The sequence below is a fragment of the Calidris pugnax genome, unplaced genomic scaffold (assembly GCF_001431845.1).
Source record: "Calidris pugnax isolate Ruff unplaced genomic scaffold, ASM143184v1 scaffold111, whole genome shotgun sequence".
In the NCBI taxonomy this organism is placed as follows: Eukaryota; Metazoa; Chordata; class Aves; order Charadriiformes; family Scolopacidae; genus Calidris; species Calidris pugnax.
In genome coordinates, this window is record NW_015090872.1 from 106,816 (window position 1) to 131,407 (window position 24,592).

Here is a 24,592-nt window from a genome sequence, read left to right on the forward strand (position 1 = left end):
CGAGTTTTCAACACAAAGTTTTGCAATATCCATAATATTGCCTAGCAATCTCATAGAGGTTCTAATATGAGAAGTCATATTTATTCTAAGTCTTAATCAATAATGTCTTTCTACCCACTTTGATTAAGAGCTTCTTGTCTCTCCCATCCTAGCTGATATAACCTCAAGTTCTAAAAACCTAAAACCTCAAGTTAACAGCAACCAGAAGGCAAATATGGAAAACCAAATACTGCTTTGAATATTTCCTCATCCAGACCAAAGGATTATTTTTTTTAATCTTATTCTTTAACACTATCATCTTATCAACAGCCTAAAAAGTCTAAAACAACAGCCTGAGCTCATGGAATTTTCAAAGACTTCAAAATCCAAGTGACCATCCTTTAGCACATTAACAGAATTCACCAGAAATTTTCTAATGAACAGCCCTTATTCATAGTTTGTCGCGGTACTGTCTTATTACTTCCTAGTAAAAGTTAACACTTTATTTAAATGCCTTGAGCATTATTATTTGATTGAATTTCTGCATACTTCATTCCCAGGTTTGTTTTAACAATCCCATTGTGCTTCTCTAATAGATGTCTAATATTGTCTCTTAAAGTTTTCTAACAGCAGCAGCACTGTGTTTGCAATGTGTGACACTATAGATAGAAAACACTGATTTTGATTACCTTGCTTCTTTAGGCCTAATTCTATTTACACACGGCTCAGAAAGGAACAACTACTCATCCTCCAAGTACAACTCTATCCATGCAATGCTTCTGTAACAAATGAAGCAGTCCAGAGAAAAACTACTGATTTTTCTGAACTCACAGGCACTATAATTGAAGTTCTTACCACTGACCAGGTTTTTAACACAGACATGAGAAGGAAGCCTCCTTTTTTAGCCACTTTAGGAAGGAAGTTAAACCAGGACTAATGGAGGCTCAGCATTTGAGCACAGTGCAAAAGCATGAAAGATAGGGACTGTGATTTTGATTTGAACTGATTATTATGACTAAAGGAGGAAAAAAAACACAACCTGAGAAGTGGGTCCAAGAATGACCACCCACCATTATTAGAGGATAAAAACCACTTGGAAAGTAGCCAGAAATATGCAAGAGCGTGGGGTACTTCAGTTCCGTGCCAGTTCTGGAGAAATTAAAAACAAGCCAAGAAAAGCTGACCACAACATAACAAAAATGCATAATGTGGATATGCCTTACTCCACTAATACATGTTGAATTGTATATTATTAAGTTTCCTTTAAAATATCATATTTGGAAAAAAAAAACAAAAAAACAAACATACCTTGCCAGCAATATACAATTTCTTATTAGATATCCAGCTTGACTATAGATTTAAATATCCCATTTGAAAACCTCTTGTTTAAGAAACAAATGAGATCAAATTTAAGTTTCCTTTAAAATATCATATTTGGGAAATGGAAAAAAAAAAAAACCAAACACATACCTTGCCAGCAATATACAAGTTCTTATTAGACATCCAGCCTGACTATAGATTTAAATATCCCATTTGAACACCTCTTGTTTAAGAAACAAATGAGATCAAATATTGTAAACCAAATTTGCTTCTTTCAAATTAACAGTTTTTCTTGCCTTTTCCTTAGAAACAGAAATTAGCATTGGCTGTTTCAGATGGCACTTTTTTTTGTAGTATCAGTTAAACGTGAATCCTCGATCATTCCCTGCTGCTTAAGGCAATTTCAAACAAGCTCACACACTTTTAGCACAATTCTAATTAGCTTTGTTCTTATGAGTGGTGAACTTGTTTCAGTCCCATTATATACATGTTAATTGTTATCTTAACAAAGAATAATGAATTTGCAAAAGTAATAGTTGTTTGACATCTATTTAAAACATCCTTTAATCCTCGCTCTGGACTAAAAATAATTAACATGGGCTTAGTTTTGGAGCTATTTTTAATTATCACTACTATATCGCATTTATATTTAGATATTGTTACTTATGTTATCTGAACAGTATTGTTTTCTGTGGTATTACCCCTGTAACAAACTCCTTGTAATTCAGAGGCAGAGGGGCAGGCAGAGTTGTGTGCTTTGGTTTTACAGTATTACCTCTCACGTCTTTATAGTATAGATATTCTGTATATGTGTGTGTATATGGGGGGGTGTGTGTGTCTATATATACATACATATATATATGTATAAAGCTCAAAAGCCAATAAAATTAAGAATCATTTCACATTTTTCAGTCTGTGGGCCACTTGCCACTTTTGCTAAGCTCAAACTCCAATAAAATTAAGAATCATTTCACATTTTTCAGTCTGTGGGCCACCTGCCACCTTTGCTACCAGTAGCTAAAGTTTCATAATTTACAGCAGTAGGACACCAACACACATTTCCAGAAGGTCACCAAAACAAGGTTCTAGTTCTTGAGGAGCTCAGCTAGCTCCCTGCAAAGCCAGGTCTGCACCTAGACAGGCTGGGACCAAAAAAAATTCAAAAATCCGCTAACATCAAAGTTCTACTTATAGTATCCATGTGATACCAAAATACTATACCCAACTGCAACATAGTGACAGCTCGCAAAAAATGTAGAGAAGTAATCCTTCCTCTTAGAGAAGTGAAACATAGGAGCCTCAAAGTTATTTTCCTGACATTTTGGGGGGAAAAAAAAATGCCTAGAAATGTTGAAAACTTCAGAATTTTGGAAGTGAGCTTCATATAAAGAGCCTCTTTAGCCCTACATATGCACAAAGGTTGAATGACCTAGGCATCACTGCAGGAAAATGCAACTTAATGAACTGTAGCTTCAAATGCCATAACTATGCCCTTCTATCCCAAGTCAACTGCTCCTCTACACATTTATTTACTGGTAAATATCAAGACCTTCAAATGCCATAAATATGCCCAAGTCAACTGCTCCTCTACACATTTATTTACTGGTAAATATCAAGACATTACTGTGACAGCTATTTGAGGAACAATTATTCAACAGCAATTTTTTGCTCACCCCCAAGGTGTCACAGTATAATCAACCATTAGAAAAACTATCACGAGACTGCAGTATTCAGAAAGACATAGCACCTAGGAATGAATTGTTTTAAGTTCTTCAGGATTTTATTGTATCCTAGAAAGGAATATGAAAGGCAGTAATCCCAAAGTCTCAATATTTGATACTCCTTTCAATAGCTGTGGTGATAGCACAGTAGAAGCATATATTTTAAGTGAATGAAAGAGAATTAAATCTGAAACAATACAGTAGCTGAAGAGTTCAGAGCCTGAATTAATATTAGCTTCTTTTTCTATAATTAGGCAAGCCCCAGGAAGCCCAGAAAGAGCAATTACATTTGCCTGAACCAATCTGGGTGAACCTGACCTGATTCAAGCACAAAAAAGAACAACTGGATTTATGATGCTCACATTTTCTTGGAAGTAATTCTTCTTTCTACTTTAATTCACTGCAAAGCCTTTGGTCTCAATACATCCAATAAACTATGGTTTTCACTTTCAATATTCATGAAAGTAACATAATACAAAAACTAATATTGTGTTCATTTATCTTACATTTATCTTTAAAGGGTTGGAAAATTATCACTTACCTACTGATTGTGTACAAATGAAAATGCTTGGTTACACGACTGAGTCAGCCTAACAAGTGTGAAGGCAAATGTTACCACTCATGAGTCACTCAGTGCGAAATAAAGTGGATTGCTTGGCTGAAGTCACTCTGAGTTTCTGATCTAATAGTTAGATAGCAGCTAATGCATCATGTCTTCCCAACTGCAAATACAGATCCAAAATATTTAATTAGTGACAATGTTAATAAAGCTCCTTTGGTATTACTAATCCTGCCTCAGACAACAATCCTGCAACAGAAGTTAACTTTCTTTAATTCATAGAACTGCTTTCCATCAGGAAGTTCTGTCAACATGCAGCTTATCCTCCTCTTCCTTCAGCTCTCAATCATAGAAGGAAGTAAGAAACTCTAAAACATGCTCAAAAAAAAAAAGTTATATGGCAGTATATTAAAAAGTTTATATTTTGAAAGATAAACCACCTTATCCCAGTTCAATAAGCAAGAACAATGAAAAAAAGAGAGGAGTTAATTAGACACTCCCTTCAAATTCATTTAAATGTATCTGATGTGAAGGGCGCAGGAGGAGGAGGGGGAACAGTTCCTGTAAACATCCAGTTGTTCTTTTTATCTCAGCTGATAAAACCCAGGATGCCTCTTCATGTTCAGATGCCACAAATCCTTAGGGAGTAAAAGTTGCAGAGATAATTTTCCTCCGACTTCTGTAATGGTTTTGGGGCTGGGGTGGGAAGGGGAGGAGGAGAAAGGTGTGGATGGGATGTATTTTTCTCTAATAGAATCCAAGTGTCAGGTAACATAAACTGGAAAGTGGCCTGTCCTCTATGAAGCAAAGAAAACTTCATAGTTTAGGTCCCCCTCCCAGTTAGTTAGCACAGACCACACGTGCCCAAGGAAAGCTCTACGTATAATCTACCTCAAAGCATGGAGCCCCCAGCTTATCTGACTCTAGTCACACAAATAGGTTTACCTTCCAGTTCAACTAACAGAACCTCAAGTTTGTGTCTGACTCAAAACTTTGCTGAAGGCAGAAGAAAGATGTCTTGTAAATGCATATTTGTATACAAGAACCTCATCCACAGACTGAAAAAGGGAAAGTCAGCACAAATCTCTCTACTGACAGCTGTAGAGTTTCAGAGGACTGTCAACAGATTTTTAGTGTGTTTGACACTGCCTGCCTACGACATAAGGCTGAGACTGTAAAAACAAAAAAAAAAAACCCAAAAAAAACCCCAAAAAAACCAAACCCAACTTTCCATAACCTGTTTCTCTTAAAGAATTATTGGAAGGAGGAAGGAGGAAAATTGTAAAGACACCCTCCTGTTAGCTCCTAAATGTAGAAACCAACACACCAAAATACTACCACACTGGAGGGTTTGAAAAGTGAGGAAAAAAAATAATTAGGCTGACTCTCAATAAAAAAAAAAGCTAATTAGGCTTTTCAAAATTAAGGCAAGATCAAAACAAGCAAGAAATGAAGTGCTATGCTTTTGATTTTTTAAAGCTGTATCCCCCACTGAGCCACCTTTGCAGGAAAACATCTTCTGCATTTTATATTCCAATTAGTGCATTAATCTTTTCTTGATTATTTATTCATATTTAAAAGAGTTTGCTTGTGCCATTTTGTAATTTGCAATTGCATAGGAATGGGGAAGAAAGTAACTGTATATTCACAGGCATTGCAAAAGATGCAGACACATTTATTTCTCTTCAGACAGGATCAACCATCTTCTGAAGTTGACTGTTTGATAGTCATACATTTAGTGAGAAAAATAATTGTTTAACCTTCATTATTAATAGAAATGGGGAAAGCCCTGCTTTTATTGTTTTGTCTTAATGTTATTTTCTCCCTTGAAAGTGACTCTTTCAAAAGACCGATTCTCAGCTCAAGATTCATAGACTACTAGGAAGCATTAAGTTATGCTAGCTTTGGAGAACAGTTTAGAACATCATCTTAGCTTCTGTGGTTGAGATCCAGTGGAAGACAATGATAAACACAGATAAGCAGCACTGTGTATCCAGCTACTCACGCAAATGAGAATTTCCCCAGCTGACAAAATCATAGGGGTGTTCCCTGGAAACGTCTCTGAGGACACTCAGCACAGCCTCCTGCCAGAAACAAGGCCATCACCAAGACCGGAGACGTTCACCAGAGGATTCACTCAGTCAAGGTTTAAAGCTTGCCCAGACCAAAAATGCCCAGCTCACAGGTCATGTGCCTCAGGCCCACCATGACCAACTTCGGAGACTTGCATCTCAACAGCATTTTCTCATCAAACATCCTGTGCTGGAGGTCCCACAGAAGACACAGCTTCAGCCAGTTTGAGAGTTCAGCTTGCATTAGGATTCTGACTTTCAATACAGCAGGCAATAACCAAGTTGTAAGGTGTTTTGTAATGGGGAGACTGATTTGAAGCAGACTTGAGGACAGGAGTAAATTCAAATAACTATACAACACAACCAGACACTCTTAGCATTTGACATAATAAGCTATCTCAGTAGCCAGCTACATTTTTAAGATCAAACTACAGTATTTTTTGGGATGGATGATTTCCTCTTATTTTGTCTCCCTGCATGGTTCCTCTACATTCCTAGCACCTAAAATATCCTTTCCATCTCTTATTCAGTATAAACAGACACAGTCTTGATTCCTACAGGGAACATGGATCTCAGGTTTCCATTTCTATAATTAGTAAAAAAAGCACTAATATTCAAATTTATTTTAATTCTTGTCTGAAATAATTGAAAGTAAATCACTTCCTCCAACGTTTTTGGCATTTTAAGGATCTTAACCAAACAAGCAGGAGGAAATCCATTATAACCCACTCAGCAACTTGAAACAGGCAATCCTCATGACTGCAGCTGAGCAAACTGATAATAATTTACGATAAAACCCTCCTCCTATCTGCATATTATCTGACAACAGATGGAAAAGACGGCCAAACAACTATTAACTGAATAATTTTTGCAGTGCCCTTACTACACCAACAAACGCCAGGTGGGAAACCACAAGGTGAAGTTTGAGGCTGCTTTGAACAAGCATCTTGATAAAACAGCATGGGTCAGCTCTGACTGCTTGGACTAGGGTCCCACCAGTGGGAATATTTGTATTCTCTTTCTCTATAATACATGCGCATTCATAAAAATCTTTCTATTAACAGAAGGTATTTGTGTATGGCTTCAAATGAAATCTGAAGATTTTTGCAGCGTTTTCCCAGATGGGTGATTAAAAGCAAACCTCCAGTGTTCAGAAACGTCTCCACAGTAGGCAAACAACTTTTCTGTAAAAAACGGTTTTCTGGTTTCTTTCAATACTTACGAGCTGAGGTGATTTGTCATCTGTTAAAGCATAACGATAAAACGCCATAATCACACAGGTCTTCATAACGCAACTTTCAAAGCACTCTTCAGAGTGTACTTTGATCAAAATGTTTACAAGGTAGTAGTTCGCGAACATCAATCTTTATTAGGGTTATTTACCAACACTGAAGTATTAGGGTTGCACTGTGGAGTTGCACTTCCAATCCAGGTATTAAATACCTACATTTTTTTTGTGTTATTCTCAAAAAAGAAAGCTTTCATTAAACCCAGAAGACAAAAGACAACATATGGGGCTTCGAAACCTATTTCTAAGGAAAGCCTGAAATTATGAAGAGACACAGAAAAAAGGTTGCTGAGAAAGCGTGCATAACTCACATGTACTTTTAGTGAAAAAATACAAAGAAAAGAGTAATACTTAATGCTTGGGAAACCAAGAAAATACCAAACACAATTTAACATAAATATAGCAAATTGTTGCAGCAAATATTGATTAGACTTATGTTTCTCAGTCTTCACAGCTCTGCTTTCAATTACTGTATAAGAACTAAGATTTCAAGACAAACAAACAAAAAACAAACAAACAAACAAAAACAGAAGAAAAAAGCCTTTAAAAAACCCCACAATCATTTTAATATAACTTATGATTCAGCTGGAAGACATGAAAATATGCACAGCAGAGGACATCAACTAGCTGAGAGAAAACAACCAGGAATACAAACAATGAGTCAGAAGGAGAGACTTGATTACAAAACCCTTGCTGTTCTTCAGAGGGTGCACCAGTAAGGACTGATGTAAAATCTGACCAAAGAGAAAGCTTTACAAGGTGATTGCACTGAAGATTATTATTTCCTGACTCTAGTGGCCATTACAGAACCATTTCTGTCAAACATCAATATTCTGCAATTCATCTTATGAAGTGCCAAGAAAATAAGGCAAGCAGAAGTTTGTTTTTACACGGAAACACATTATTCAGGAAACATAAAACAAAACCAAAAAAACCCCATACACTCATGCATCACTTCTATTAATTCATAAGATATTTCAGACTTAATTTTCCCCTCTCACTGACTAGATCAATTTTAGCAAAGTCGCATATGTTTAAAACAAGGCCAGAAAGGTTTTATTTAGAAAAACTGCACGCTTGCTCCGTACTTCAGATTGTATTTTATGTACATACATGAATTTTGGTAGCAGAACAGCAAGATAAATACCCATAATTCAGTTCTCTCCTTACTCTTTCTACTTGCCTACTACAAATCTCTCTATTCCTTTATGCCCTCATTGCAGGCTTAGGATGACAGCCTTCCCTCCTCAGCTCATGCTGATTTAATATAACTGCAGCATCTCTCCTCTCCACCTCCCCTCCCCTGACATCTTTCCTTGCTTCTTAACAACTCCAACTTTCCTACTTACTTCTACTTGCTATTTAATTCTAATTGCATCACCTTTGGAATGCATTGTAGTAAATACTATACAAAGAATATTTTGCCACAACAAGAGGAAAAGAACATAATAGTTTTGCGTGCTACTAAGATGAAGCCACTAAAGGGGGAGTATTTTTATCTACAAGTATTACACATTAACAAAAGGAAATATTTTTAGCATCTGCATTCCCCAGTCTGTACTAAGATCTATTCTTTGATAAAGAAATACAAAAAATACTTCTCACAATTCAAATTTGCTTAGTTGGAGTAAATTATATCTTAAGAGATTACAGATTTCCTGTATCTTGCCTTGCTTTCATTCCAGATCTCAGTACATAATACACTACCATGAGAGATTATTAGGGGATGAAAAATACCTCATAGACTCTATACAAGCATCGCCCAAAGCTACCTCACTGCCAAGGTCACCATCAACTCCCCTACGTGTCACATTTCTCTTGGCTATTACAATATATTTCAGAGATGGAAAAACAAAGCTGTATTATTGAAGTAAGAGCAATTTCACAGCAACAATGGCGTCCTTTTGCTATTTTACCTGAACAGTAGAATAACTTTGAAAGAATTGGAAGGAAAAAACAAACAAACGAACAACAGGAAAGAGCACAAGTGATGTTGAAAACTGGGTAAAAGTATGTATTGGAATATTTCAAGCTACCTGGTAACTAAGTCATGCCATGCAACTTCAGTGTCAGACTCTGTAGATCTCCTAGTGACACATTAAGAAGTATTCTCTAGGCACAAGTAGGAGAGGAACTAAAATTGTATACCAGTTGTCAGAAACAGCTACAGTGGTACATATATTCATATTATTAGATACTACTATTTGAGCCCAAAAGTACCGTTTACATATGTCTGACAGGGCAAATACATGATGTCCTCTTTAGATGCTCGGATTTTTCAAATGATTCAAAGCTGGAAAGCTGTAACACTTATACTAAGTTTCTTTTAAACTACCAAAGTTCAACATAGTTAACTATAACCTATGGCTATTTTTCAGGGATACTAAGCAATTTAACATATTTAACTTTTTTACCATGATTTTAGATTTTTAAGAATCCAGTTGTGACTAAGTTTCTTGTCACCATTGTTTTGGATACTGCATCCTGATTTATGTAACTAGACATTTTTGTGCTTCTCTACATGCACAGATGCCTACTTGGTCATAAAGGTGCCAAAGACTGGAAGAAAAATTATGTACAACTACCCAATCATATTTTAAGCGCACACACAAAAAAAAAAAATCATAGAAAAATGAACTGCTTACAAACTCAAGCAGACATAAAAAGATACAGTTCTTCTGTGAATAAAGACAAGTGTGATAGAACAAAGTGAACTGTAGAATGCTAGTTTCAAATTCTTTCCAGGGTTTGAATTTCTGCTGAAATTCTACACTTAAACTAAGCTGACAAAGCTTAGGCATTGTGATTTGCCTTTACCTACCTATTACTTTTCCAGAAAGCAATGAACTTTTCTTTTTGCAAACTAAGTTCACCAGGGCAAGACTGGACTTTGAGAAATCTATTAATGGTTTCCCACCAGTAATATGCCTTTTTTCCACAACACCACTCTCTTAACTTCATGACCTTTTTCTCCCAAGTCAGTATAGGCTGCCATAAAGAAGCTTGCCCTTTTAATAAAGACATTACAAAGGTGTAGAAAGGAATTTCTAAAAGCAGAAAGTTAAAAAAAAACAAAGAAAAAAGTCATTTCAGAGGTTACCAGGACTATTTTTTCCTACTTAAACCTATTCAAAACCTTTTAAATAATTGACATTACACTACACAGAAAATAGTCCATCACCACTTGGAAAACAGTGTCCCTGCTGCTTTTGGTCACACTTCTCAAACATTACACATTTACACCCATGAAATCAAGAAAAAAAATGATAGCTTATATGGAAAAAACTATAAATATATATTTCCATGTTCACTACATGGGATACTAATCACCTTCAAAGAATTTCAGAAAGCTGTATTATGCTTCCAACAATTTAAACATCTATATTTAACATCTATATTTTCAGGGAAAATAGAAAGGAATTTTAAATATAGTAAAGATCTTATTTGCCTGATTGTAAGATTCAGCTATACATTATGGTCTCTCACACACTACCACTGTGAGCTTCATAGGCTGCTGAGCTCCTGGTCTCAAGACTGCTGTCACTGAAATGCAGTTACACAGAGGTGAAACTTCTGAGCAGAGTTGGATAAAACATATACAGACTCTAGAGGGAGTTCTAACTTTGCCATATCTTTCCCCTTACAAAATTTTTATCAGTAGTTCAGAACAAAATAAAAACACACAAAAAAGGCAAAACCATGTACGAAGTGTCTTCTGAATATCTGCTTCTTCCCCCTCCCCTCTGTTACCAGGCAGAGTGAGAACAGCCTAGCATAGTCAAAGATCTGCTTTCAGCTGATACTGATATGTATTTCAGTTTTCTCTCTCACCTGATCATGATGCATAGGAACTCCTTTAATTCATTTGGTTTTTTTTTTGGTTTTCATTTTGGGTGACTTTGGTGCACCTTCAGTCTGAATACTGCTACCAGTTCATGTAGCATCTAAATGATTGGCAATATTTAATGAGATTGAACTACTCTCGGATAGCCAGTCTTTAAATATTTAACACAGTCAAGATGCTGTAAAGATATTTTCACTAACATAAATTAGCTCCTTCCTAATGCAGTAATGCTGCCTATGCATTGCTGTTGCCAAATCACAGAGTGTGTGCTTATGTGCATTAGGCTGGGACACAGACACTAGCACAAGAATAGCCAGGTCATGAAAATAGCCAGCATCTCTGCTGTACTCTTATGAATCCCTGGACTAGATTTTAGCTTTGTCAGGCCTCTTGAAGCAAGGCGATTTGCTTGGGAGTTATGCACTTGGCAAGAACATCTCCAAGTTGTAGGAGGAATTACTACAGAGCAGCCAAGAATGCAGCTGGAGTACCCGCATCATCTCTTCTCACACAGCATTTTACCCCGGCCCTCCAGGATTGAAACAAACACACTTTCTATACAGCTCTGACTGAACTTGATTAGCTCACAAATATAGCAAACTGACCACTGGATATCAAGAGTGCAACACCAAAAAATAATACAGGTCAACAACATACGTTTCCGCTATTTCTTTATATCGAAAGTAAGCTTAAACAATGTAATATAGCAGCATTTTTCTGCTTTGAGGAACAGCATCAAGTCAACTCATCCTCACTGAAGAAATTCACAACAACTGGAATAAAGGCTGGTAATGCCTTATTACTGTGTCTTCCTGTTGATCTAACCTCTACTTTCACTTTTGTTATTAAATAGTGTTTCAAAAACCAATTAAAACTTTCCTCTTCCCCTTTTGGCAAAGATGACAATTTACAGTGAGGAAAAAAAACAATGAAACTCACACACATTCCTCAGGAAAGTCTTCTACTTGTCCCAACATTCATTAACACCAAAAGAAAAAATTTTTTTTTCTAAGAGGATAAACATAGCACATTGCATGGACATAACAACAAACGATCTGTAGAAAAACTGAGATGACTTCTAACAAACTTCCATATGTTACCAGGGAAGAAAGAGGTACACTTAAGACAGCTGCCCACCTCTCAGCCTTCATCTCTCACTTCTACAGTGTTTTGTGTTGCTACAATAGTATCAAAATCTACAAAAAACATTTATATATATAAAAGCTATGAACCATAGCTACCCCCTGACCACTCAGTGGTTTCTTTTTAATTCAAGGAGTAAAAACAGTCAAAACCTAGACAGTGGAGCAATGGCGGGGGGTGGGGATGGGGGGAGTGGGGGGATGGAACTAAAGTGATTTTTGAAGGAGCAAAAAGAAGTGTGCTAAGACAGCTACTCTTTATTTTTAAAGTGCTCTTTCATCCTGTTTCCAAAACCTGACTCTATTTCAAGTCAATATTGCAGAATGCAACTGTGCTGAACTTGGGAGATCTTTTCAGGCATCAGAAATACCCTTCCTGTCAGCCTTCGCCTGCTGAACCCACTGCAAGTGCAGAAGTCTTCTTTTCTATTTTTCTGCTCCACTTTGTAGAGCAGTGGATAATCAGAAAAAAGACCTGCAATACAAGTTTCAGAAGCATTTCTGGGGTGATTTTTTCTCCAGAAGTAATTATATGACAGGCAGCACAGAAGTCTGGAGGAGGAACTCCAGCAGTCGTATCTTTTTTCCTTTCCATGTTTTCAAACCATCTCCTTGGCATCTAGAAGTACAGAGTATATTTCTTTCTCCCCAGTATTGATTTAAAACCATTTTTTATAATAGGCTGTGAATAACAGAGGGGAAAAAAGCCCAAAAGTTTCACTTCTGTCAAAAAGAAGCAATGGAATAATGGACTGGCTGAAAATGTATATTCCCTGAGCGATGCTGCTCTGCCATCCAGGCTTGGACAAAGACACTCTCACTTAAGTGAGCCGCATGAAGTAAATGGCCTATTTGCGTAAATATGCCAAATGACTACTTATACACTTGATGGCTGGTCACAAGCTGAAACATTAATTCCTAACTCTAGATCACAAGCCTTTTATTGGCGCTGACACAGACTGTGATAGTAGGAAAGGGTTGTCACGGTACTGCAAAGCTGAAAATCAGTGCTCTACAGAGGGGAACGTGAAGTTGTTTGAAGAGATGGGTATTTGCCTGAGCAAGCAGCTCAGGGCTGGTAGGGACAGTAAGAACAGCCACAGTCAACAGGTCTTTGCTATCAGTAATTCAAATCAGTAATCAACCAGCAAAACAAATACACAGAGTTTACTAGGACTTTGGTTTTCTGGAGAGAAAGGTAGTTTTCCTGTTAAGAGTTATGTCTGATAATATTCTGATTAACCTGTTAGCACTTATAACTTTGTATGCTAAAACTTCACCAGACATAATAGTACATGCTCTGTTCAATACATGAGCAAGTCTGCCAAACAGTGCATAACGAAAACCAAAGTTTTAAAACCAAAATCCCAACCCAAATGGTTGGGGTTTTTTGGGTTTTTTTTTTTTTTTTAATTCATTAGGGCACAGCAGGTCACCATGGCTCCCTCTGATGAGGTTCACAACTGCACTGGAGTTCAAACCTCTGCTGCACCATGCAGTAATCCAGCTCTCTGGCTGTCCACAGCTGCACTGTAATTTTGATCTCTCTTGATCCTGAGGAAAAAGCGAGCTTTAATTTGCAGTTGATTTTTACAGTCATTTTTAAGTAAATTATACTTGCACTTGAATTATTTTACAGTTATAAACCAGTGCATTTCAGTGACCACTGATCAATTTGTGTAGTTTATCATTTGTTATGAGACACTGATGTTTGTTTAATATGTCCTAAACATAACCTTGAGACAACGGGAGCTTAAAGCATTTTGTAATTATATTCCACAGTAGGAAGCAAGTTCCACAGTTGACATATGGAAAGACCAAACTGTTTGTCCATTCAAAATAAACAAAAATATTTCATGTTCTTTCAACTGTTAACTTCTGAACACTTCAACCACGTTTCACTGTAAAGCACTCCACGACTTTCTGAAGAGCACTTCATCATTTCCTCCCCACTTCTAAAGGGATACAGAAGAGATACAAGTATAGGCACAGCTGAAGTAGCAGTAAGAAAAATCTAAGCATCCTAAAGACACCTATGACTTACAATCACATCACAATTACTATCCAGCATCGTTAAAACGGGGTAAATAATTCAGCCTGTCAGTAGATGAGACGAGAAGGATATGCTTTATCATCATCTCCCAGCAACAGCCTTCATGAAAAGCCCTGTCAGTTAAATAGCTCCAAGTGATTTCAGGAGACAGTGACCCTTCAAGATGCCTAAACCTTTGCTATAAAAACCACCCAGCTGCTCATCATGCAGATTCTATTGAGGTGCTTACGAAGGTTTCATGAATAAATGGATAGTTGTGGCTCAGGCACCATAAAGGACAAAGCTCAGAAGCTCTGTTCAGTTGGGAAGCAAAAGAGAGAAATACTTTGACTTGTATATGCATGGCCAACTATAAATCAGTAAGATTGCCTCTGAGCATCTCTTCCAAGCCTGCACTCAAGCAGTAGTTCATAGGCTGTCTCCTGTAGAAGAACACGCAAAGATTTCTAAGCCCAAGAAAGGACCTGCAGAAGTTAAGCAGATTTATAGACCGAGCAGCCCATTGACAGTGGAAAAAGTCAGCTTACTCATTAGTCTGTCTGCATATAGGAGAGAAAAAGAAAAAAAGAACCACCCCAACTACAACAAGGTCTTTTAATAAAACCACAGCAGTAGCTAAGATTAAAGCTAAATTCCAAACACTCCTAACCTCTACAATACATACTTTTATTTTTAGGGTGTCTTTTCATTCTATCACCCAAGCTTTACAATTGTTCAAATCAGCATTGCAAAAACCATCTATGTGGATCTTAAGAGGATTTGCGGGACATCAGAAACACTCTGCACATCCATATTACATTGCTAAAGCCATTCCAAGTGCAGAGGTTTTCTTCCCTGCTTTTCTGCTCCATACTGAGTACATACTCAGTAAAACTGAGGTAAATTTAGCACCTAACTACCAATCAACGAGCCTTTAAGCTTGGCATTTACCCATTTTCAATAGCACAGATCCCAACAACTTTATAAAGATGGAAATCCCCAGAGAAGGTAGCTGCTAAATAACAAAGCCTAAGCAAGAGTCTAAGCAAGTAGAGCAAATAGACTCGGGGGCAGGAGGGGGAAAGCCCGAGGGCACTGGAAACTTGGTTTTTAAAGATTCAAATAGAAGACAATAACACAGACATGAGGAGCTGAAATCGTTGCTCAGAGAAGGACAGGAGCAACTCTGAAGGAGTAAAGGGGAGATAGGAATAATTCCCACCTCTTTCATAGGATTACAGAAAACATTCAGAAGTTGAGAGGAAGGAGATGCAAGCAAAACACCCATGGTAACATCTGTCCTCTCCACCTACGCCTGCGGCTTCGCGAGACGGAGACAGCACTCAGATGGTTCAGACAGATTCCTCCAGAAACCAAGAAGAAAGTTTCCCAGCATGCCAGCAAAGCTACAGGATGTCTTATTTTTATGCAAATACACAGAACTGACCAAAAAAACAGGAAAACCCACAACAATAACAAAAACACCAACACCAAAACACAACCACACCACCAAACAAACATGGCAAGAAGATGGTCAACTATCAATTTCAGTGAGCTCCTGAGGAAAGGACAGGGCTAAGCCCAGACCGACCTGAGTCCAGAAAGAGGAGCTCTACCATGGTGAGGACAGCATCTCCACACACTCCTGTATTATGTAGCTTAAAATATTTATTAAGCAGAATGCTAATGATAACTTTATCCTCCCGTTGATTACCTCTCTTGGGCAGCTAAATATTAACATGAGGTTGTTCTTCCTAGCTAATTTAGTAAGCAAGAGCTAATTTAAATGAGCATATCCTTTAGGAGTAATCCATGTGAATAATGATCCTAACTTGTTTTCATACAGTAGTTGCGACTTATTTAGGCTTTCGCGGTACTTCAGGGTTTCTAAAAGAGGCACTATGCAAATTACCCTGCTTAGTAACAGCACGGTTGGAACAAGAGCCTCCTCTTCGTGTGGTTTTTATTGACTTGTTTTGCACCACTTCCCCAACACGCTCTCCCACGCGTGGGAGGCAGTTCAGACACGCCAGATAACGCCTTGTAACATCTTCCTACTCAAGCGTCCTAAGAGATGTTTTCCCTTCATTTGTCCTTTTTTTCGGATAAGCGTGCTGTTCTTTTCATTTTCCAACAGCGAGACCAGGCACTGGGGGACGCAGGCGCTCAAATGGAGACAGCGCCGAGCCTTCTCCTTTCACCTTTGGGATTTATTTATTCTTTTTTTTTGCGTTTTGCTGTATTGATCCTATTGGGGTTCAAAACCTAACAACGTACTTTTTCTCAGCAAACCCCAAAAGGTGGGGAAATTGACCCCCTCGGTGCCACAGGTGGGGTCAATAGACCCCCGCAAGCCTACCTGGGCTGCCGGGCACGGCTCCCCTCAGGAAACGCAGCTTCTCCCAGCCGAGTTGCTCCTCTTCCTCAGGGAATGGCACCTCTCCTTCCCACCCGGGGCCGGGGCGGGCCGAGGAAGGCGGCAGCCGCTAACGAGCTCATTAAGGGCTGAGTGGGACCCGGTGAAGCGGCCGGTGCCTCGTTAATTTCTCCATCTACCCTTGAGGCTGCCCCCCCTCAGCCCTTCCTTTACCGGCTGTCCCTACCTCCCCTTTCCTCACCCAACCCCTCACCCCCTCCACTACAAACCCCTCCAACAGCCAAATGGCAGCTCTATTCATTTTCCGCCCCCCCCCTCACAATATTGCACTAAGTAAATTACAAAGCAAGTTTAACAAACCCCTCTGCTACTGTCACGGTGGCAGAGGCAAGAGTTGCCCCCTTGCACATCTGCTGGGATTTATATACTTGTAAAAGATGGCAAAGGAAAACCGAGAAGGCAGGACGAGTCTTTGGCAGGAAGTCCGTGGCCTGTCAGGGGCTTCGCCACCACCTCTCTGAGCCCAGACTTACCTCAGCCACCACAGCGGGGAGAAGAGCTGGTCCCAGCACACAGAGACAGTTAATTGAGGGACAAACAGCTTGCTGGGTATTTTCATAGAATCATAGAATGGTTTGGGTTGGAAGGGACATTAAAGACCACCCCCTGCCATGGGCAGGGACACCTCCCACCAGACCAGGTTGCTCAAAGCCCCATCCAACCTGGCCTTGAACCCCTCCGGGGATGGGGCAGCCACAGCTTCTCTGGGCAACCTGGGCCAGTGTCTCACCACCCTCACAGGAAAGAATCTCCTCCTAATATCTAATCTAAATCACCCCTCTTTCAGTTTAAAACCTTTCCCCCTCATCCTATCACTCCACTCCCTGATAAAGAGCCCCTTCCCATCTGTCCTGTAGGCCCCCGCTTTAGGGACCGGAAGAGCTTTCTCTTCTCCAGGCTGAACAACCCCAACTGTCTCAGCCTGTCCTCACAGCTGAGGGGCTCCAGCCCTCTGATCACCTTTGTAGCCTCCTCTGGGCCTGCTCCAACAGGTGCCTTCTTATGTTGGAGGCCCCAGAGCTGCACACAGCACTGCAGGGGGATCTTACCGGAGCAGAGTAAAAGGGCAGAATCACGTCCTTCACCCTGTTGGTCCTGCTGCTGGGAATGCAGCCCAGGATTTGGTTGGCTTTCTGGGCTGGGAGCAAAGATTGCCAGTTCATCAAAGCTTTTCATCAGCCAACATCCTCAAGTCCTTCTCCTCAGGGCTGCTCGCAATCCATTCTTTGCCCAGCCTGTGTTTGTGCTCGGGATTGCCCTGACCCAGGTGCAGGACCTTACACTTGGCCTTTTTGAACTTCATGAGGTTCATACAGGCCCACCTCTCAAGCCGGTCCAGGTCCCTCTGGTTCCAGGTTCCCTCCAGTGTGTTGACTGCACCACACAGCTTGGTGTCATCAGCAAACTTGCTGAGGGTGCACTCTACCCCACTGTACATGTCACTGATGTTAAACAGCGCTGGTCCCAGTACTGACCCCCGAGGGACGCCACTCATCACTGGTCTCCATTTTTGCATAATCAGAGATAATGAACTGAAAGTTTAATATTCGCCCTGATCCCTTCAAGATCTTTTTTGTGTCATAGCTGTTCTTCTAAAAAATATCCTATGCTTCCTTAGAAATTCCAATTTTTCCCCATTTTTTTCTCCAGAGAATCTGTTTCTGTATGACAAAAATAGCAAATGCATGCATACACTTGCTGATTTTCCCATTCCTATTTGGAGTTTGTTACTGTGGATCTGCCTGTGTAAATAAAGTCACGGGACAATTTTATACTATTCTCCATAAAATGTGCCAGTAGAGGATTTTCTGTGGGTACTAACACAGCTGTTGCACTGAAAGATGCCATAAAGCCAAACACTTGGGATGTGCAATCTGCCCAGAGTACATTGCATTAACACTGTGACTTTTTCAAAATGTAATGACCTTGGTCATTATTTAAATGACAGCTGCTCAGATTTTCATCTTTGCTATTACACAATCATTTATGAGGTGGTCTGTCATTTCTTTTCAGACTCCTGCTGGGTTTCTGGAAGGAGTTTCTCAACCCTGTAAGCAGCTGCCATTAATGACGGCAAAGCAACACCAACTCCTGCAATAAACATCTCAGGCACCCCGAGAGAAAAGGTCTAGAGCAGAATGGGGCTTAGTACAAAACATGCTTGAAAAAGGAAGGAGGACTGATCTGTCTGACATTTTGTGCTTGCTTAGGGCTTCTCCTAACTTCTCTGGGCCAGTACATCACTGCTGTGGCTGCTCTCAGCTGCTGTCACAACCTCCCTCTCCAGTTGAACAGCCAAGCACCTTCTGCCAGGGTTCTCCAGCATGTTTTAGTCTTGGTTAGCTATGGGCTTTTTAAGCATTTTCTGCTAATTGACTCATTTGAATTCAGCCCTTCACACAGGGATCCTAGATGGTAGATCAATGTGATAGCAGCTACTGACCAACAACAGAGAAGAGGTGGCACCACAAGTGCCAGGGCAAGGCAAAAACACAGTCAGAGCAACTGGTGTCACCATGGCTGTATCTGCAGCCATTCCAATTGTTCCTAGAGCATGTTACTCAAATTGTCTTGGAAGGATCTTGTGAGCTGGCTCCCTGTCTGCTGAAATTATCAGAAGCTGAATTTATCTTCATGGCTGAGAACTGCTGTGGTTCTCCCAAAACAGGCAGGACATGGAGAAGAGATGGCTCTCCCAGTGGAAGGCAGGAGACATCACATGTGTATGCAAAACTCCCTTGATGCCAAATCCAGGAATATAGTCTGCTAAGGTAGCCTTGATCTCTAACTCAATATATAGTACCGACGGTCTTCAAGGACTGATGTTCACTGCATGGTGCAACGCACAGTATAAAACCCATTTGAAAGAGAAAAGCTTCAGTTCGCTTTGCCTGACTTTTTTTTCAGTTGTATGAAGCTTGTTCAAAGCCCTCTCCCAGCTCCAGCTGTGCCAGTTGCAGACATTACCACTCACACTGGGATGTTTCTTTCTTCTTCCAGTGTGCAGGTCAGGATGAGGGGCTGGGAGGGCAGATTCTTTTCTCACACCACAGTGCACAAACCCTACATTACAGGGAGTTGTTTTGCCTCTAGGCTGGCCTAGGACTGGGAGGCTGCAAAAGTGATTCTGAGATGCCTTCCTCTGCCTTGTTCCTCTGAGCAACTTCAAATGCAGGAAAAGTACAAGCGAAGACTAAATTTTTGCTTGTGTAACATTTGAGCAGGTCAAGAATATTCTGTAAAAAGCAGGGCTGGGAGGAGGGGAAGAAATATAGAATATTATCGTTTTTCTGCAAGCTATCTGTAATATTGTGACCAAATGATTTCTGCTACTCGTTAGATCCCAAGTAATGTGGAAAAGGGTCAGTACCTGACATTTTCAAAGCAGAGCAGCGCTGACCACTTTATCTTCATAGGGACTTCAGGCAGATTGCTGTGCAATTTAGTTACCTTAGTAACATCAGACAGCATGATGTAGACTTGCAAATAGTTGTTATGTCACCTTGCCAATCTGCTGCTACACCTACCAGGAATGCAGAACAAGCAAGCAATTACAGGGATATCACCCAAATTCAGTCTACTTGCGTGTAAGAAAACCGTTACTTCTTTGCTTATGAAATTAGCTTAATTCTAGTGGGAAACCCCATGTCTTTTAGTATGATTTTTTTTTTTCAGTGAGGAAAAAAAAATCCTTAGAAGAACTGACTATTTATTACTTCTGTTCCTCCTGAAACCACTTTGCATAAGCGATATGACATGGCCTCAAAACAATATAGTCCCGATTTTCTTAATATTACATACACTTAATTTTCAGTTGGGAATTATATACTGAAGCAGCAGTTTTTGAAATACTGGAAACTAGTGAACAGTGCATATACAAAGAAAGGAAGTGTTTTCTTTTTTCATGGGTATCATGAACTAGGATGAAAACCAAGCCTAATATTCATTGTTGTACAACCAAAAGAAAGTCTGGAGCCTTTTACAAAAATTATTTTCTAAAAAAAATATATCACTCCATTATAAATGCATCAAGAAACCAATTAAAGGGATACTTGGCCTGAAATTTTATTTATAACTTTCTAAATAACAGGGAGAGAGTAAATGCCCAAAATTGTCATCTGCTGCCTTAAATGCTCTGTGCAAAGGAGGTACTGGACATCCAAGGAGGATTTTGCTGTGATCATCAAGAGTTCTATGAACCCAGTGGTCTTCTTGTAACCCTTTAGTCATCTAGCTCCATTAAAACTAGAGAAGTGGACGCACTTATATACCTATTATCCAGCTGACCATTCAGTGTATTAGTTTAAAACATTGATAGGGCTGATTCCTTGTTAAAATACCTCATCTGAGGAGGATGTTGATTTATGTTGGACAACGTGCAATTAGGATGATTTGTGCTGTCCCTCCCTCAGACAATTGCACTGGCAGCTGGGGTAATAAGGCCTTAGATCACCACTCCTAAACAGATGGGATGGAGCACATTTGTTATAGTCCTGCTTCTGGGGTCATCTCTTTTGAAAAGGAAAATCTATCTTGAAATGACTGGATTTTCTCCCATGTGATAAATCTCCTGTGTTGAAAGTAGAGTTGAAAAAAAAAAATCAGGAAACTTTTTGCAAAGTTAGTTTCTTTCTTTAATTAAGAGTTAACAATAACAAGAACTAAGTGAGGCTCTTTACTTCTGTGCAATTTAGCAGGAAGCAGAATCTGTCTCATGACACTACTTAGGAATGGCAGCAAGGTATAAACCTACTGTCCTTGTATCTCAAATTTCACCCTCCTTTACTTTTTCTTTTATCAAAAGTTATTCTGAGAATCATATTAACTTAGCACCAGAGCCCATATGCTCATTATTCAAACAAGAACAGAGCTCTTACCCTCTATTTCCTTTGGCTTTCTGGGAGACAAGATGGCTCAATCACCTCCTTTCCTCACCATATCCCTGCTGGCACTTGGACATCCACATATAATACAACCCTGTCACATATGCAGGTATGGACCTCAAACAATGACTAATTTTTCAGAAGTTTTCAGCATCCAGACTCAAAGTAGAACACAGTTCATCTCCTCGGTGAGAAAGCCAGATTTCTCAGGCAGCATCTTGGGAGGGTTTAAAGGGCTTTCCAGAAACTGTAGAGATGAGGGTCCACTTTCAGGAAAAGTGTTTAGTGTCCCTTGGTGCACCAGGTTAAATGGGTAGATAAATAATATTTACCACACCGGATGTTAAACTCCTTCTGGAAACCTGGCCACAACTGCCAAAGTGGGAGCTAAGGCTGAAGGTTTGTGTTTCTTTCCTTAAAAGGAATGGAAGCAGCTGGATATTCATCTGGTAGCCCCATTACAATCCCAATGAGGACAATACAATTATCCACCTGAGTGGTTAATTGCAAGAGTCGGACTGTTGTGCACAAATGTGTGTATTTATTATACATAATATATGGATATGTATACTAAATTTGTGCCAAACAGCTGTTTATTTTAGAGGAGACAGCTGTTATTGGGATTCAATTTCTGATTTTTTCAAATGTCACAGGAAGAAACATTGCACGTTAGTTTACAGTTGCATAAACTGCTCACTAGAATTAATAAACTTTCTGGAAAGCACATATTGAATTGCCTTAATAATGAAGACTACTCATTAGCATTTCAATGTTTTATGTTGTGACCTGATGAAAAATACATTAAAAAACTACATTATTGACTAAATAAATAGCTATTTTTTTGTAACCCTAATTTTTGTGGACTATTGGAAGCTGTATAGTAAATATTAATTAACATTTAGATTTTAAAAATTTCATTCAAAATTATTTTTAATTCCAAACACATACTAATTGTACAGTACTTCAGTAATTAAATTTTATCTGGGATAACAGCTCCATCTTACAAGATTCTGTAAAAAGACATAATGTGAGACAAATATAAAAGTTGCACTTTAAAGTGCCAGGCTGACACAAGGGCAGGTAACACTATTGTTCCTACATTGCAAATGGAAAGAAATATACATGGTCAAATTTTTAGAAATGCAAGTCTCTTCCTGTTCTCATTAAAAGAAGAGATTAATGCCTTTGAAAGCACCTTGGCACAACTTTGCCAAACCAAAGTCTGAGCTTTTTAGAAAGGATGTTAAAACGTGGGCTCTAAATCATTTTAGGTTTGCCCAGGTCAGAGGAAATCATTGGAAGATCAAGCAACTGAAATGCTTAGTCCTTTTTTTAGTGTGTTGAGAATAAGCTTTTCTTCTCTGCCTGGTCTTCATTTCATCTGGACAAAAAAGGCTAAGTTTTGAAATTTCAGGTATTAACTGCATGATATATCGGAGCAGTGACTGTTAATGTAATATGGACTAAAAAATGCTTAAATAAAACTCCAAGAGAAGATAGAATATTCTTGCCATTATGCCAAGCCTACCTTAAAAAACTTAATCTTTGTTTTAATAAAAAATAATGTCATGAGACTACATAACTTAAATAGCAGAGCAGCATATTCACAATTTGCCAAAATTAGAGGGAACAAGTCTCACTATGAAGGTGGAGTAAAACACAAATAGTATTTCATTTTTCATAGTGAATAGTAAAATGGTTTGAAAATAATAGTACTCTGACTTCTATGATAGCTCTCTGTTTGTTCAGTGGCTCAAACCTCTCTTGATGTTGAGCAAACACTGTGGGTTTGGCTGCTCCCATGCAACGATACCCATCCACCACAATGCAGCCACACGCAAAGGTACCCAAGCTAGCCCCAACCTGGCTACTGCAGGTAGTGCCATGGAGCTCACATTAGCAGTTGTTGGGCTAACTGACCCTCCTGAGGAGGACTAAGATGGATTGACTTCCTCCAGGGTGGAATCTACCTCCTCTGTGCCGCATAGACATATTGAACCATAGAACGGTTTGGGTTGGAAGGGACCTTAAAGACTATCTAGTTCCAATCCTCTGCCACGGGCAGGGACATTTCCCACTAGACCAGGTTGCTCAAAGCCCCGTCAGGAGCTCAAACCTGGCCTTGAACACCTCCAGAGATGGGGTATCCACAAGTTCTCCGAGTAATCTGTTCCAATGCCTCATCACCCTCACGGTGAAAAATTTCTTCCTAATATCTAATCCAAATCTCCCCTCTTCCAGTTTGAAGCCATTACCCCTGGTCTTATCACTACATACCCTTGTAAAAAGTCCCTCTCCAGCTTTCTTGCAGGCCCCCTTCAGACACTGGAAAGCTGCTGTAAGGTCTCCCCGGAGCCTTCTCTTCTCCAGGCTGAACAATCCCAACTCTTTCATCAGCCTGTCCTCATAGGAGAGGAGCTTCAGCCCTCTGATCATCTTTGTGGCATTCCTCTGGGCCCGCTCCAGCAAATTCAATTTGAAGCTAAAAAACCAGTGTCATAATGTACTTACAGTTCCCTGTCTTGGGCTCCCACTCTGAGTTTGCCAAAATGATGGCCGTTTCCCTCCAAACTCAACTGCGTGGTCAGGCTGATGATGCCATGGCCCCAGCTGCTCCTCCAGTTCCATGCAGATGCCCACTATTCCCAGCTGCTCGTCCAGCACCAATGGAGAGCCATCGGCACCTACAGAAAACATAGAAACACAGTCTGGATTATTAAAACTGGTAACTACTGTAGTTTGGCTTGTGTGGCATGGAACCCAGGCTGTGTGATGGTCATTGATGTTTCAGTTAGGGATGTACTTTATAGGCGTTGCTTGTTCTTTTCCTCTGTCCTGCTCATACAGGCTCCTTCCACCACAACCCTGTGCATTAGCGCTGGCTGTGGGCGAGATGTCCCCTGCTCTGCACTGCTTTCCTTCCCCACCTTTGTCCATCTGTCCCCATCTCCTCTGCCATCAAGCCTCTTGCTCATCCCTCTGCCTGTCCCTGGGCCAGCTTCTGCCCCACATCAGCGGGGCTCCTCTTCAAGCCCTACTTCTGGCAGGGTTCACCACCTGGAACCACGCTGTCAAAGCTGTGAGATCTGGGGAGGAATCTGGCCTCCTGAGTGAATGGCAGTCTGGAAAGAGCCACGAGGGGACAGACAGACTGCCTGATTTAGGCGATCAGCTGAGCTATATTCAATGAAAGATGGAGCAAGTGGCAAGAATTGCTTGAAAATAAATCGCTGATATAATGGTTATAACGGCAGTTTGTACATTTAATGTGTGCTGTAGCTGAAGCCTAGCACTCTAAATTGTCATCTAAAGGTC